This window comes from Podarcis liolepis (assembly GCF_965112155.1).
Source record: "Podarcis liolepis genome assembly, chromosome: 11".
NCBI lineage: Eukaryota > Metazoa > Chordata > Lepidosauria > Squamata > Lacertidae > Podarcis > Podarcis liolepis.
In genome coordinates, this window is record NC_139565.1 from 49,614,317 (window position 1) to 49,629,637 (window position 15,321).

General features: G+C 46.2%; 1 protein-coding gene across 4 annotated transcripts in view; it reads left to right on the forward strand.

The window, feature by feature from the left end:
- Nucleotides 1–203: 203 nt before the first annotated feature.
- The window catches only part of PDZD2 (PDZ domain containing 2), a 241,109-nt gene continuing 225,991 nt past the window's right edge, over nucleotides 204–15,321 (forward strand). For 2 of the 4 annotated variants that reach the window (XM_083465639.1, XM_083465642.1), the window contains exon 1: nucleotides 204–544. The gene's annotated coding sequence lies outside the window, so the exon portion shown is untranslated. Of the gene's footprint in view, nucleotides 545–1,825; nucleotides 2,054–15,321 lie in introns of those variants that run through there. The other 2 variants (XM_083465643.1, XM_083465641.1) reach the window with 2 other exon arrangements.

Here is a 15,321-nt window from a genome sequence, read left to right on the forward strand (position 1 = left end):
ACTTTCAGAATAAGTGTGATGCAGCCACTCATCATTCATTCATATATTCATTCAGTGGGTACAAAGCGCGGCGGCGGGGGAACACCGGCCCTGACGCGTCACTCGGAGAGGAACGCCCCCAGCCAATGGGGACTCCTCGGCCTCCTCCGCCTCGGAAGGGCTCCGCCCCATGCAAATGAAGGGGGCGGGGCGCGCCTCATCTTTGAACGCTGGATGCAAAGAGGAGAGAAGTGAAGAGCGGGGTTTCCTCCCCCGCCCCTCACCCCCTTACCAAAAAAGCAAAGCGCGGCGAGGGAGTTGGGGGGCTCTTGGAGCTACGAATCAGAGCTTCGCCTCCCAGCCGTCCCGCCTATCGCAGAGAAGGGAGGCGGGCGGTTTCCACGGTTCTTCCCCCAATGGTTGCAAGCGGTGCAGCTAAATTGAGAACAACACTAGCGGGAGGACTCGGATCTTTGCTTAAAAAAACCCAAAACCCGCCTTTCACCTCCCAGCTTTGAACTGCGAGAATCACAGCCTGCCTCTGGACCACCGGCAGCAGCGGCAGGTGAGAGGGCGGCTTGCGGAGAGCGGGGCAGACAGGGCTGGGGCTTCTAGGAACGGGGAAGAATGGGGGGCTGTGAAAACGCTTGTGGGGTTCTGGAGGGTGTCGAGGCGCCTCTGCCTGGGGGGCTCAGGAGAAGCCAACCCCCGGGACGGATGGGGCTAGGAGGGCAGCCTGGGCGGGGGGGGGGGCAGAGACCCTCACGATAGACCCTCAAAGTGAATGCAAGCTGGCAAGCGAGTCCTCCATCTCTCCGCACTCCGCCCCCTTGTTTGGGTTTTGCCCCTCTGCTTTCCGAAGAGGGGCGTGTTCCGTGCCTGCATGTGTGAGCGTGGGGGGAAAGTTGTGCCCAAGACTAAGTCATCTTCTCCCACTGTTGGGGGAGCGGAGGCTGAACTAAGTCTGCCCTCGCAATCATTATTATTTAAACAAAATACTCTTCGAGTTGTTCTCCGCTGAAATCCAGGTCAACACCCTGAGTCTTTCGAAGACTGTCCCGGGCATCCCCCTCGCGGGAAGGCAGAGAAGCCCAGCTCTGATTCCAGATGTGCTTCCCAAAGCAAGGCGGTTTATAGGAATTGCAGGTTTGGACTCCGCTCCGCTTGTATGCATGTGATTTTCTTCCTCGGGACTAGCTGGAGAAACGTGAAGAGCAAAGGAACCCATCTTGGCCCGTAAGGAACTCCCCCCCCCCAAAAAAAATCCACAGCTGGGCAATAATACTTTAATTAGGACCAATCCACTGCCCTAAAATTGCAAGGAAGCTTGCGAGCTCACCCTGGGAGGCGGTGGGATAACCTGGGGGGGGGGGCTAAGAAGAGACAAGGGGGCGGCCGGGTATCGCTAAAGGTGCAAATGACGCTGAAAAGCTGCTCTCACCGGCCCACCAGTTTTGTTGAATGAATCAAACCAAAAAGATTTAACTGGATTTTGAATAAATGTGCAATGACTTGCTACTGTTTAGAATTCGGTTGTGTCACCGCCTTCCTTAGTGGGTCGTGCAAACCACTGTTCTGAATAATGGTTTGTGTTAGGATAGGGTAGCAGGCGCTGGGGAGGTAGTTATGGAACCATGGAGCTGAAGGGAGGGAGGTTGGGGGCCCCAAAAAGTTAGGGAGGCTCTGGGTTAGACGTTGAGCAAGCAGCAGGTGTTGGGAGGGGGAACTGCCCCAGTCCAGGCTGGTTAAAAGTTCTGGAGGGCTGGGCGCCTCCCGGTCGAGGGCCCGTCCCTTCGGCTCCCCGCCCAGCCGATGAAAACCACGAGGTCGCCCAGCAGAGAGCTTCAGCTGCTGAGGTTTGTCAAGAGAGCCGGACCGCAGAGGAATGGGTGGGTGGGGTGCAGGAGGAGCTGCCTCTCTCCGCGAGAAGCCGACCGGCCTCCTCTTTGCTCAGAGGCTTTGGAAAAGTTGCTGGCTCCTTTGCACGTGAGGAAGCGGTTCCGTTCCCTGGGCTGGACACCGCGGCGGAGCGCCTCCTAGAGGAACAAGCCGGGTAAATGGCAGCCTTTCCCAGGTAGAGATCCTTGCTCTGGGTTCATTTGCATAGGTTATTTTAATTTCCGTGGATTATTTTAATTTCCGTGGATTGTTTTGTTTCTGAAACAACCCTGCGCCAAGACAGCCATTGCTTTTATTCTATTTTAAGTTGGTTTCTTGGTTTAAAATGGATTCTTTCTTCGAGATTCATGCACCGTAAGGGGTTGGACTAGATGACTCTGTGATTCTATTAAAAAGTTCTGTAGGCTGATTTCCCAACAGCTGAGGAGGGGGTTTATGAAAAGTGTAGAATACTGTCAGAGTGTAGCCTTCCCAGAATGGTTCAGCTGGCACTGTCTTCATGGGGTCCTAGCCAGTGAAAGTTTACTCGGAATAGACCCACTGAAATGGAAGCATGTAACTTAGCCATGCCTAATTATTTCGGTGGGTCTTCTCATGAGCAGGATCAGCCCTGGCTACAACCCATGGCCTTTTCTGCACCGGCTGAAGAACTTTTTGTTCACCACCCAGGCCTTTAACAGGATGTGTTTTACAGACTGGGCTTCTCAGTTCTATGTTCGAATTTTAAAGTAATATTGATGCAGTCAATTAACATCAGTTCCACAGTTGCCCCTAAAGGTATCGTTACGAGAAGAGGCTCTGTGGAGGTGGTGGTTGAGGATTGGTCAAAGTTTGGGATCTTGGGAAAGTGACAATTAGGGCATATCATACATTTCAAACTCAGGGCTCTTCCCAAAGAGTCCAGGGGACTCTGGTTTGCTCCTCACAGAGCTTCAATTCCCTTCCTCCTTAACAAACTACCAGGATTCTTTGGGGAAAGCCATGTGCTTTAAATAATAATAATAATAATAATAATTTGTTTGTACGCTGCCTGACAGGGTTGCTCCAGCCACTCTGGGCAGCTTCCAACAAAATATAAAAGAGCACTAGACTCATCAGACAGTAAAAGCTTCCTGATACATGGCTGCCTTCAGATGCATAATTATAATTAAAGATGTATAAAAGAAGATGTATATAAAGAAGATGTATAATTAGTCATCTCTTTGACATCTGACTGGAGGGCATTCCAAGGGGCAGGTGCCACTACCGAGAAGGCCCTCTTCCTGGTTCCCTGTAACAATACAGTAATAATAATTTATGGACTTTGGAATGGATGTTGTGTGGCTTTTTAAATACTAGCAGGTACTGTATTTTTCACCCCATAGGACGCACTTTTTCCCCCTCCAAAAATGAAGGGGAAATGTGTGTGCGTCCTATGGGGCGAATGCAGGCTTTCGCTGAAGCCTGGAGAGCGAGAGGGGTCAGTGCGCACCGACCCCTCTCGCTCTCCAGGCTTCAGGAAGCTATCCGCAAGCCTTGCAAGCCCGGTGGGAGTTCCCGCAGGCTCACAAGGCTTGCGGGCAGCAGCCTGCAGCCCCGGCGAGTGTCCGCAAGCCTTGCGCGCCCGGCAGGAGGTCCCGCCGAGCGCGCGAGGCTTTGGGCGGCAGCCTGTCGCCCGAAGCACGGGGAGCCCTCCGGAGAGTGCCCCGTGCTTTGGGCAGGTGTGTGCAAGGCTTGGTGCGGCAGCCGCGGCGGGGGGGATAATTTTTTTTTATTCATTTCCCCCCCAAAAAACCGAGGTGTGTCCTATGGGCCGGTGCGCCCTATAGGACGAAAAATACGGTATATTGTGGCAATGAGCCTCTTTATCAGATATATGAACTGGTATTGTTAGTTGGCAGAGAAATATCTCTATCTAGGCTTTATTTCCCATTATTGAAAAATACAGAGTGTGGCCCAGGGAGGATTGAAAATCAAATCACTGAAGCCCAAAGGTCATGAAATGCAAGCAGGGCTGTGACACTTACATGCAAAACACATACATACAAGATGCGAGCAGTGCAGGAATTTTAGATAATGCAATCTTCCCACCTTTGCTATGCTAATTTGACACCTGGAGTGGGAGAGAAGATCCTATCAAGAACTAAATGAATAGAATGAAACTTGAGGATAAGTTCCAGTTCAGCAATTTTGCTCTGAAGTCTCCCTTTGAAACTTTTTGTTACAGAATCAGGTCAGCAGCAGTGTGTCCTGAGAGACTGAAGTCCTCTCCTGATGCTTTCTGAACGTTGATAGTTATGATGTCAGGCTCGTGTCCAATTGTCTCTCTCCTTTGGGTAAGAGAGTTGCTTCTCTCTCTTGCTTTCCTCCCTAGAGGAGAGCTGGTCTTCGCTTGGGAGCTAATCCCATACTAGGTAGAAATAGCAGAGAACGCTTCACTCCTGTGCTGTGATCTTGGGAGACAGATCAGACACTCTTCCCTGATTATGTAGTCTGGATGAGCGTATGGAAACTTCTTTAAATGATTCCTTTTTTCAGTTATAATTTATTAAGTTTTCAAAAGTTTCAGATATACACTCCAATATGTAATAGATTTTTCTTTTCTTTTGTCGACTTCCCAATCCATTTTCCATGGCGTTTTTTATTTCTCCTTCTTTGCTGCACCTTATTTTCTCTCTCTTACACCCTAACAACAATACAATAATCTCTAATTCCTTCTGTTGCTTATAGTTCAAATCCTGTTCGTGAATTCATCATACTATAGTAAAGGGTAAAGGGACCCCTGACCATTAGGTCCAGTCGTGGCTGACTCTGGGGTTGTGGTGCTCATCTCGCTTTATTGGACGAGGGAGCCGGCGTACAGCTTCCGGGTCATGTGGCCAGCATGACTAAGCTGCTTCTGGTGAACCAGAGCAGCGCACGGAAACGCCGTTTACCTTCCCACCGGAGTGGTACCTATTTATCTACTTGCACTTTGACGTGCTTTCAAACTGCAAGGTTGGCAGGAGCAGGGACCGAGCAACGGGAGCTCACCCCGTCACGGGGATTCGAACCGCCGACCTTCTGATCGGCAAGTCCTAGGCTCTGTGGTTTAACCCACAGTGCCACCCGCGTCCCTCATCATACTATAGTAGTTCTTTAAGTAGTCGGGGAAAAGGCTTCCATTCTTCTATAAAACAGTTACCGTTAGGTTCTCTTATTTTATCTGTTAACTTTGCCAATTCTGCACAGTCCATCATTTTACTTATCCATTCTTTTTTGGTGGGAATTTCTTCCTTCCATTTTTGTGCATAGAGGATCCTAGCTGCTGTTGTTACAATCATAAACAGCCTAATCATCTTGTTTGGAACTTCTGTCCCGATAATTCTTAAACTGAGACTCTTAAACTCTTGGTTGTAGTTTCGAGCCCCACTTTGGGCAAAATATTCTTGTGCTGCAGGGGTTAGATGACCCTCGTGATCCCTCCCAGCTTTGCAATTCTATGATTCTTCCCCTGATTAGAGTCTGGAAGAGTGCATAGAATCTACTTAGTTGCTTGTACAGTGATACCTTGGTCCTCAAACTTATTCCGTCCCGGAAGTCGGTTCCAAAACCAAAGTGTTCCAAAACCAAGGCACGCTTTCCCATAGAAAGTAATGCAAAATGGATTAATCTGTTTTTACAACCCCTAAAACAGCAATTTAACATGAATTTTACTATTTAATGAGACCATTGATCCATAGAATGAAAGCAATAAACAATGTACTGCAGTCACACAATCAATCAATCAATCAATCAATCAGTAGCTGAACTGGGTTCCACACAGTCACAAAACAACAACAACAACAAAAAGAGCCACAAAAACGCAGAATAAATAGCAAAAACAGACAGACCTCAGCGTAACACTCGAAACGGAAGTGTGGCACTCAAATTGGAAGTGTAACGCTCAAAACAGAGCACATCCAACTTCCGGAAGAAGTTCACAAAAGGGAACACTTACTACAGTGGGACCTTGGGTTGAGTACTTAATTCGTTCTGGAGGTCTGTACTTAACCTGAAACTGTTCTTAACCCGAAGCACCACTTTAACTAATGGGGCCTCCTGCTGCTGCCGTGCCGCCGGAGCACGGTTTCTGTTCTTAACCTGAAGCACTATTTCTAGGTTAGCGAATTCTGTAACCTGAAGCGTATGTAACCTGAAGCGTATATAACCCGAGGTACCACTGTACTGTGTTTGCAGTGTTTGGGTTCTAAGTTGTTTGAGAACCAAGGTACCACTTTAATCTCTTGTGAATGGCTGAGTGTTGGCGGTTCCACTTCAGTGGCAGACTCTGACCTACTGCTGAACCACAGCTCCCATCATCCCTGATCATTGGCCATGGGAGCTGGAGCTGTTGGGAGTTGTAGTCCAACCACATTTGGACTGCACCCTATTGGCTTTGCCTGGTGCAGCAGTCCTGTCTACTATGCACCCAAGCCGCCTTTTCATTAACTCCCAGTTAGTCATAGATGGACCTATTGGCTTTTGTGGAACTGCACATTGCACAAGAACTCCCAAAGCCACAAATCTCTAGAAACAAGAAGAATGACAGGATGACCCAAATTGTGCAGCTTTTATTTGGGCAATTAGAGAATTTATTATTGTCAAGGACAGCATTTCTTGAACCCACTGAAGTGCTGCTTTAAGAAAGTATTCATTGTTGGCTGCTAATTTGTGCTGTTGGTTGTTGCTCTTATCTAGAGTCTGCAGTCCTGTGCAGGTATGGTTTTCCCCTCTGTTATAAATATTGATGCAAAAATAATTTGTTTTACAAATTGTTGCATGCTGTTTTGGGAGAAAGGCAAAGTAGGCTTGAATCTCGGATAGGGAAGAAAGTGACTGAAGCAGATTCCAGAGCAGTTTATATTTATTCACACCCACAAATTGTAGGTGTGAAAAAAACGCCGCAAGCCAATGATATGCGTGTACATTTTCTTCCTTATAATAAAAGCAGCCCAATGTGAATTGAGATTCCCTCCCCAATGTGGTAGCTTAGATCCCCCACCTGCTCCTCCATGGGAGAGATGGGAAGACTATGGGAAGACTATGCAGGCTGGGGGGGGAGGGGCTCATGATTAGGAGTTATTGATAATAGATCAGAATGGTTGGCAGAAATTTTCTACTCCTCTGAATTTTTGAGTCATTCATACCTATCTCTGTAGACATCAAGGTCAAAAACCTGCTTCATCCCCACTCCTTTTGTTTGTAAATGAATGTTGAGATTGTTGAGAATCCACATAACAGATTCCACATGGAATCCCATCATTTATGGCACATGAGATTACAGTGGTACCTCGGGTTAAGAACTTAATTCATTCTGGAGATCTGTTCTTAACCTAAAACTGTTCTTAACCTGAAGCACCACTTTAGCTAATGGGGCCTCCTGCTGCTGCCACGCCACCGGAGCACGATTTCTGTTCATCCTGAAGCAAAGTTCTTAACCCGAGGTACTATTTTTGGGTTAGTGGAGTCTGTAACCTGAAGCGTATGTAACCTGAAGCGTATGTAACCCGAGGTATCACTGTATAGGGGGGGGGGAATCCAAGCATGGTTCTTTTTTTAACACCAGTCCCTTAGTTCCTGGTTACCCACACTGAGAAAAGATTTCTGATGCTGTCGTAAATATCACTGAGCAGAAATTTCTGATCTCGAAAGCTTGTCTTTATTTCCTCCTGGCTTTATTGTTATTTTTTTAATTGCAATCAATATTGTCAACTCTACTGCATTGCACTAGAAATCTGGGTTGGAAAAATGTTACCAAATAGAAAATGGGTTAGTGGTTGTGTTTTTGTTTTTAAAAGGAATTACCTTTGACTCTTCTTTGTGCAGCGACCTAATAAAATCGGACAGCATGAAACATCTGGCAGCTTTTTTCATGGGTAAAATGTAGTTCAGTGTGTCATTAAGATACATCACTCGACAGGGCTTGCTATGCGGTGCTGTAAGCTTAAGAGGAAAAAAGAGCAAACAAAACTAATAAAAGGCACCACATTCAAAACTAAAGCTGACCTTGAAACCTAGAAATCCAATTCAGTGCATTGCAGAAAGATTGTGTGCATTTTGAATTCGACGTATGAAGTTCAGGCCTTTCAAGTCTCTGTGTCTACCTATAAGGAACCATTGAATGGCCTGGCTTCCATTCATAAGCATTGTTTACCTGTGGATCTTTGTGTGAAAAGGGAATGATAGTAGGCAATTTTATAAAGGAACATAAGCAGCTGTGTTATACAGAATCAGACTCATCTAGCTCAGAATTGCCTGCAGTGGCTGGAAGCAGCTACCCAGGGTTTCACAGCCCTACCTGCAGGGTAGGCCCAAAGCTCCTTGACCTGGGGTTCGCATAACTCCATATCCTCCAACATTTCTCCTATGAAAATAGGGATGTCCAAAAGAGAAGTGGGATGTTCCAGGATCAAATCAGAAACCGGGATGGCTTCTGTAAATCCAGGACTGTCCCTAGAAAATAGGGGCACTTGGAGGGTCTGAAAACCTATGAAAAATGTTAAATGCACTTTCTCAAAACGGTTTGCCCAGTTGCAGGTAGTTTCTAGGCCAGGTTCACAAGATGTCCCCTGAGTCCTTTAAGCTTGGATGGCTGCCTAAAAGCAAAATCTTTCTACCCATATGGGAAGCACAAGCCCCCCCCCCCCAATTCAAGCCTGTGAACTAGTTTCTGCCATGCGTCTGTTCAACAAGACTCGAGAGATGGCTGTGGCTCCACTTCTTTAAAGCCAAGTTCTTCCCTTGCCCCCGAGCCCTTTCGCTTTCGCTGTCTGTGGTAGCTAGAAGAGACTCGGCGATGCAAAACCTGGAAAGCAACATTTCCCTCCTTAGATTCTTCTTATTGCACTTATTCTTATTGGGAGTGCAAATACCCAGACATTAGTGGGCTGACATACAGGTTCAGCACAATGGTCATGTTGAGCTTGTTGTTCTGCAGATGAGGATCTTTTTTGCGTGTTTAAAAAACACTGATTCAAGTAAATATTTTCCTACGTGTTGAGAATTGCCACCGGGGAGAATTCTTCCAGGCTGGGTCTTGCCTTGATGTGATAGTTTTATACCTATAGGGAAGAGTCAGAAAACGAGTAAATCTGGAGAAGTCTTCAGAGAATGTAAACCCCAACTCCCACCTGCGGTCTGAGGTGGAAAAGCTCAATCATGAGGGAAAAAACAAAGTTAAAGGAAAGTGGATAATTTGCATGTGATGCAATAGGAATCCCACAACCTGGTTCATGCAGTTGGAACCTTTTCATAGGCCTGTCGTGTCGGCTGTCCTGTAGCCCTGTGCTTAATTGTAACGGCATGTGGAGAACTAAAGTAAACTCTTACTGGTCATTGACAGTGACAAACCGAAGATACGACTTACTAGGCGTTCCTCCACTCCAGTGTGCCTCCCTTGCAACTCACCCTCCTAGTACATTTGCATAGTTATTTAATAACCGTTGATCACATTCATGGGTTTGCTTCATGACCTAATACTTAAGAGATTTCACATATGGAGGATGTCTGGTTGTATTTGATCATAGTTGGGGCCTCCATTGATTTGTGCATTATGTGTGTTTGTGTCTGTATTTTGCTTCTTCATGGATGGATGAAGATGCAATCCCTTTCCGTGCTGGTGCCCTACAGCACAAACTCAACCTGATAGCAGCTTTGAGTCTTAAAAGGCCCTGTGTTTTTGCCGTGTCACGTATTCTCCATAGCCAGTTGAGAAAGCTGCTGTTAAAAATACCTCCTTAACTGTGTTTCTTGGTACAGTGGTACCTCGGGTTAAGTACTTAATTCGTTCCGGAGGTCCGTTCTTAACCTGAAACTGTTCTTAACCTGAAGCACCACTTTAGCTAATGGGGCCTCCAGCTGCCACCGCGCCGCCGGAGCACGATTTCTGTTCTCATCCTGAAGCAAAGTTCTTAACCTGAGGTAATATTTCTGGGTTAGCGGAGTCTGTAACCTGAAGCGTATATAACCTGAAGTGTATGTAACCCGAGGTACCACTGTACTGATTTGACAATTGGCATTGCAGTCCTAAAAACACATTTATTTGAACGCAGGTCCTAGAGTGTTGAGTGGGACTTTCTGGAATGGTAAGATGGGCTCCCAGTCCTTCCCTCCCAAGAGTTCAAGCTTGTGGGAAATAGTCATACAGAATCACACAACAAGTCAACTGTGCGTGTTAGTACATAGTCTACACGGATCAGAAAGTTTATTTAGGTAGCTGACACCTTCAGAGGAATCGAGTGTTGGGTGCAAATCACAGTGACAATTGAACTCAGGTCCTGTTTACAGGCTTCTCAATAGACATCTTGTTATCCACTGTGAGAATGGGATTCTGGACTAGATGGGTCTTTGGTCTGGTGCAGCATGGCGGCTCTTGTGTTCTTAGGAAATGTAAACATTCAGTTCTAAACTATTCATTTATGTACCGTGACAGAGAATCACTGTGCTTCACATGCATTGACAAATGCTGTCTCTCTCATGGTACTTGTTCTGCATATGTCTCTCTCCTGTCCAAACACAAGAAGGTCATACTATGGTTCACCCACCCAGGTTGGTATTGTCTGCTCTGATTTGCAGCAGCAGACTGTTCTGACTGAGCTTCAGCTGGGGGGTGGGGGGTGTTCAACCTTTGATCTTCTGCATGCAGCACAGCATGGCTAGTGGTCAGGGCTGAGGGGAGTTGTAGTCCTACAGGAGGACATCATGTTGGCTACGTATGATGGTGCTGAGTAGAAATGGTTTGCGGTGTGTGTGTTGTGGTTGCACTTGCGTGCTAACGAAGATGATTGTTTTGTCATTGAAGAATGTTACTTCTCCTGTGCTGTAAAGCAGAGCTTTCAAGCTAAATGGGACAGAGGAAGCTTGTGGTGTCACTTGTTTCTGCTTTCCAGAGAGTGATCTTGACACAGAACCTTGAACTTGGTGGGGAAACTTAGGCAGAAAGCTTGCAAGATGTATTATTAATGACAAAGCAACCCTCTGCGCTGAGGAGTTTCTGCACATTTGTGACCTGGGTTTAGCAGTTCTGATGCCTAGTTAAAGAAGATGAGGTTCAGAAATTAACATAATGCACAATTTGCAATTGATGCCTTGCTAAAGAAGTGATTTGCTGCTAAATGAAGAGACTAAACAGTAAATCACTTCTTTAGCAAGGTAACAATCGCAAATTGTGCTTTATGTTAATCTCTTCATTTAGCTTAATGCAGGTCTGACTCTGTGCTCTGCTTCAGTCTTCCAAAGTCCAAACTGATAATGAGACTGAAGGGGAGGGGAGGGACAGTGAAGGGTTCTTGTGTTATTTTTAAATCTCTCTAGTGTGTTCTCTAATAAGGTTAAGTGCGGTTAATGGATGATGGATGTTGTATGTTGTATGTACAGTATATGGATGTTAGCTTGTTAATAAAATACCTGTTTTCAATGACTTCTTTGAATCTGGAACTTCATGCTGAAAACATCACATGGTACCAAAAGTGAAATACATTGTGTGACTGAGCTCTCCCATTGATTTCCCCTCTGTGTCTCCCCCTTCTCATGCTCCCCTACCTGGACTTCATGGAAATCCAGGATTGTAATGAAGCATTACAGATCCTTCAATGAAGGGGGTGGTGAGGAAGGAATGTGTGATGGCACTCTTACATTCTTATTATATGTAAAAGATATCTATGTTATCAGGTTATCAAGAGAATACTTTGCCTAACACATGTGATCTTGACCAGGAGGTCTTGTTACTCTGGGTAGTTAGAATATTCAACAGCATAATGCTATCCCACCGCTTTTAGGTAATACTTTCTTCATGTTTTACAAAGTCTACTTCAGATGACTAATAGTACTAAAGAACATCCATGTGAAATGTGATTAGGCTAATTTTCAGCGCTCTCAGCATGAAGGCAGATGGAATACTCTAGTACACAGCAGGCCAAAGTAACTACTTCAGCATTTTAGGGATCTGTCCAAAATAATTAATAATCTCAAATTGGGGAAGAAGTCATATTGACCTTATGCTGGAGAGAGTGGTGTGGAGCTGAAATCTTGCTGATTCATCACATTGCATGTATCTATAGGCTGGAAATAGAGCAGTAGGTAGGACTGTAGCATTGTTTGGAACACAAGATGATGCTGAGGAGTGTTTTGCATGTTACTTAAGCTCTTGCGTTTAGAAGATGCTGGAAGTTCTGTTTGTATACGTACCAAGCAAAGAGTGGAGTCCCTAAGATGGTTGGATGGCGCCTTGTACGCCTCCTTTCAGCAACTCCTGCAGACAAGCTGGTGCCAGATGTATTGCTCTGCTTTCTTTGGACCACATCAAAGAGGCTGAGGAGGAGGGGGTTGTTGTCTGGGGAGCCCAAGACCTCCACACACACTTTGTGCACCGTGGAAGGTCCCTTTGGTGCTTCTAATGCAGCTGTTTGACTTCACCTCTGGAGGCGCACTCCATTGTCTCTTGAGACGGACGGGTGCCAACACCAACTCCCATCATCCTTGGTTATTGGACATGTTTGGCTGGGGCTGATGGGAATTCTAGGCCAGCAAGATCTGGAGGGCATCTGGTTGCAGGAGACTCTTCTAAATCATCAGCCATAGTGGTTGGAGAGGGGAGGAATATGCCTCCTACTCTGATGGTTTTTCCCTTTCATAGCACCCAAGGACTATCCAGGTATTTCCTGGCTGTTTGAGCCAGCAATTTCCCTACCAAAAGGAAGATATGACCAGTGGCGTAGCGTGGGGGGTGCAGGGGGGCCGGCTGCACCGGGCACAACATCTGGGGGTTAGGGGGCACAAATCCACGGGTTAGGGGGAGCAAATTACTTGCCTTGCCCCGGGTGCTGACAACCCACGCTACGCCACTGGATATGACCAGCCCTGACTGGCAGGTTTGACCAGTAGTAACAGACAATAGGCTTGTCCTGGAGATCGTGAGTTGTCACCTACTTTTAAGAACACCAGCATTCTCTGTTCGATTTGTGCACCAAAACATCAAAAGTGAGCATTGCTGTTTTGAATTTGGAATTGCCTTGGCCATTGTTTCCTTAAAGCATCTGTGGTCTCTTCATCTTCACTCTTCTGAGCATGTTCACATGGCTCTAACTTTAAGGGGTTCAGTGCTTCAGATCCCAAACAGGACAGGCGCTGTTTTACACACACACACACACCCCGGACTCCTGCCAAATTCTAGACCCCTTTAACTTCTTTCCAGAACACCATACTGGTCTTAATTGTAAATCAGATGGAAGCAAGAAGTCAAGAGATGTGAAGGAATCCCTTGTTTGTGCTCTTCCCTTTGTTGTAAGGATTTTTAAGTAAGAAAGTCATCTGGTCCTTTCATTCTCTTCCTTGTCACTTGTGGCTTTTTCCCTTTTTTTCTGGAGTATCTCCCTTGCAGATTCTTTATAAAGAACAGACGGCGCTAAACCTTCCAGTCTGAAATCTGCACAGTATCATACTGTCTAAGCCAACTTTTTATCTTCCTGTCTAAGGATTAAACGGCTCTCAACCGTCTGACTTTTTGTGCTACCTGCCTGCGGTGGTGCACGTCTAACAGACTATCCCCCAGCCACTCCCACCTCCCCAAATACTACAAACATGCTTCCCTTCTTTGCCTACTCAATAATGGAAGAAGAGTGAAATCACTGGTGGAGACCAGCCTCCTTATCACAAGGCTAAAGGCTTGGATTAAAAGTCTGTCTGGCTAGGCTTTTCTGAAGTTGGAGACAGACAATGCTTCTGACAGCAAATGGAACTTAAATGTGAGAGGCTTCTCCTGTTGTGTATGTAGCTCTTTTCGCCTCCTGGTGCCTCTGGGCAAACAGGGATGGCAGGCTTTTGTGAACAAGACAGAAACCTGCTAATCAGAGACAAAATGGGATGTGCATATGTGCCATAAGCTGCAATTCCTTCCTACAGACTGCCTCCAGCTCCCAGGGTGAGGGGTTTGGCAGCCTTATTTTAATTATTGCACGAATTACTTTAAATAAACAATCATCTTCTAGTGCAGTGTTTCCCAAACTTGGGTCTCCAGCTGTTTTTGGACTACAGTTCCCATCATCCTTGATCATTGGTCCAGCTAGCGAGGGAGGATGGGAGTTGTAGTCCAAAAACAGATGGGAGACCTGAGTTTGGGAAACACTGTTCTAGTGTTTGGGTCCTTTGCCTTGTACTTGCCCTAAATAGGACAATAAGACTGCTAGGGTGATTGTTTTATCGCTGAATACAGTTGTTGTGAATTATCTCAAGTTGTCTGCTTATCTCAGGCTTTGCATTGTCAGAGACTGTGCTTGTTCTGCACTTAATTGCCATTTGACCCCCTCTAACAACCCCCCCTATACCTATATGCATGTATGAGAGACAAGGTAGGTGGGGTTACAAGGCTGTTTTCCAGATGTCTATAGGAAGGCCCACAAACCTATTGCCCCCTCTTGCTGCTGTTCTGCAGTGACCGGTAGTTCAGAGGGACGCTCCCTCTGAACCTGGTAGCCGTATATAGGGGCGGGACAACAGCTCAGTGTCAGAGCATCCACCTTGCTTTGTAGAAGGTCCCAGGTTCAATCCCAGGTAAGGTTTAACATGAGTCAACAGTGTGATGCAGCAGCAGAAAACCTATTTCTATTGTAGGCTACCATCAATGGATGTTTAGGGAAGTAATAGTCCCACCCTATTCTCCCTTGGTCAGACCACACCTGGAACACTGTGTCCAGTTCTGGGCACCATAATTTAAGAAGGATATTGACAAGCTGGAACGTGTGCAAAGGAGGGTGACCAAGATGATCAAGGGTCTGGAAACCAAACCTTATGAGGAATGGTTGAGGGAGTTGGGTTTGTTTAGCCTGGAAAGGAGGAGACGGAGAGGAGATATGATATCCATCTTCAAATATCTTAAGGGCTGTCACAGGGAGGATGGAGCAGGCTTGTTTTCTCCAGTGTGGTGTAGTGGTTAAGAGTGGTAGACTCATAATCTGGTGAACCGGGTTCGCTTCCCCACTCTTCCACATGCAGCTGCTGGGTGACCTTGGGCCAGTCACACTTCTCTGAAGTCTCTCAGCCTCATTCACCTCACAGAGTGTTTGTTGTGGGAGAGGAAGGGAAAGGAGATTGTTAGTCGCTTTGAGACTCCTTAGGGTAGTGATAAAGTGGGATATCAAATGCAAACTCCTCTTCTTCTTCCCAAGCCTTAGTAGCCTTACGCATGCCAACTAAGGGGGATGCTCCATGCATTTCAGTTGGAAAAGTTATGCCGTGACAAATTGGTTACGTTCTCAAGGTGTTGGTTTTTTTGTATACTGTACTGTATATAATTTGTATTGTAAACCACCTTTCTGTTCTAAAGCAGAAGGTGGAGGAAATGGATAGCAAATCAGTTGATCACCATATGCTCTCTATATCACACGATCAAATTAAATTCACCCATATTCCCCACAGCCTGTTTTAAAAATTCATTTATCTCTTTGCTTG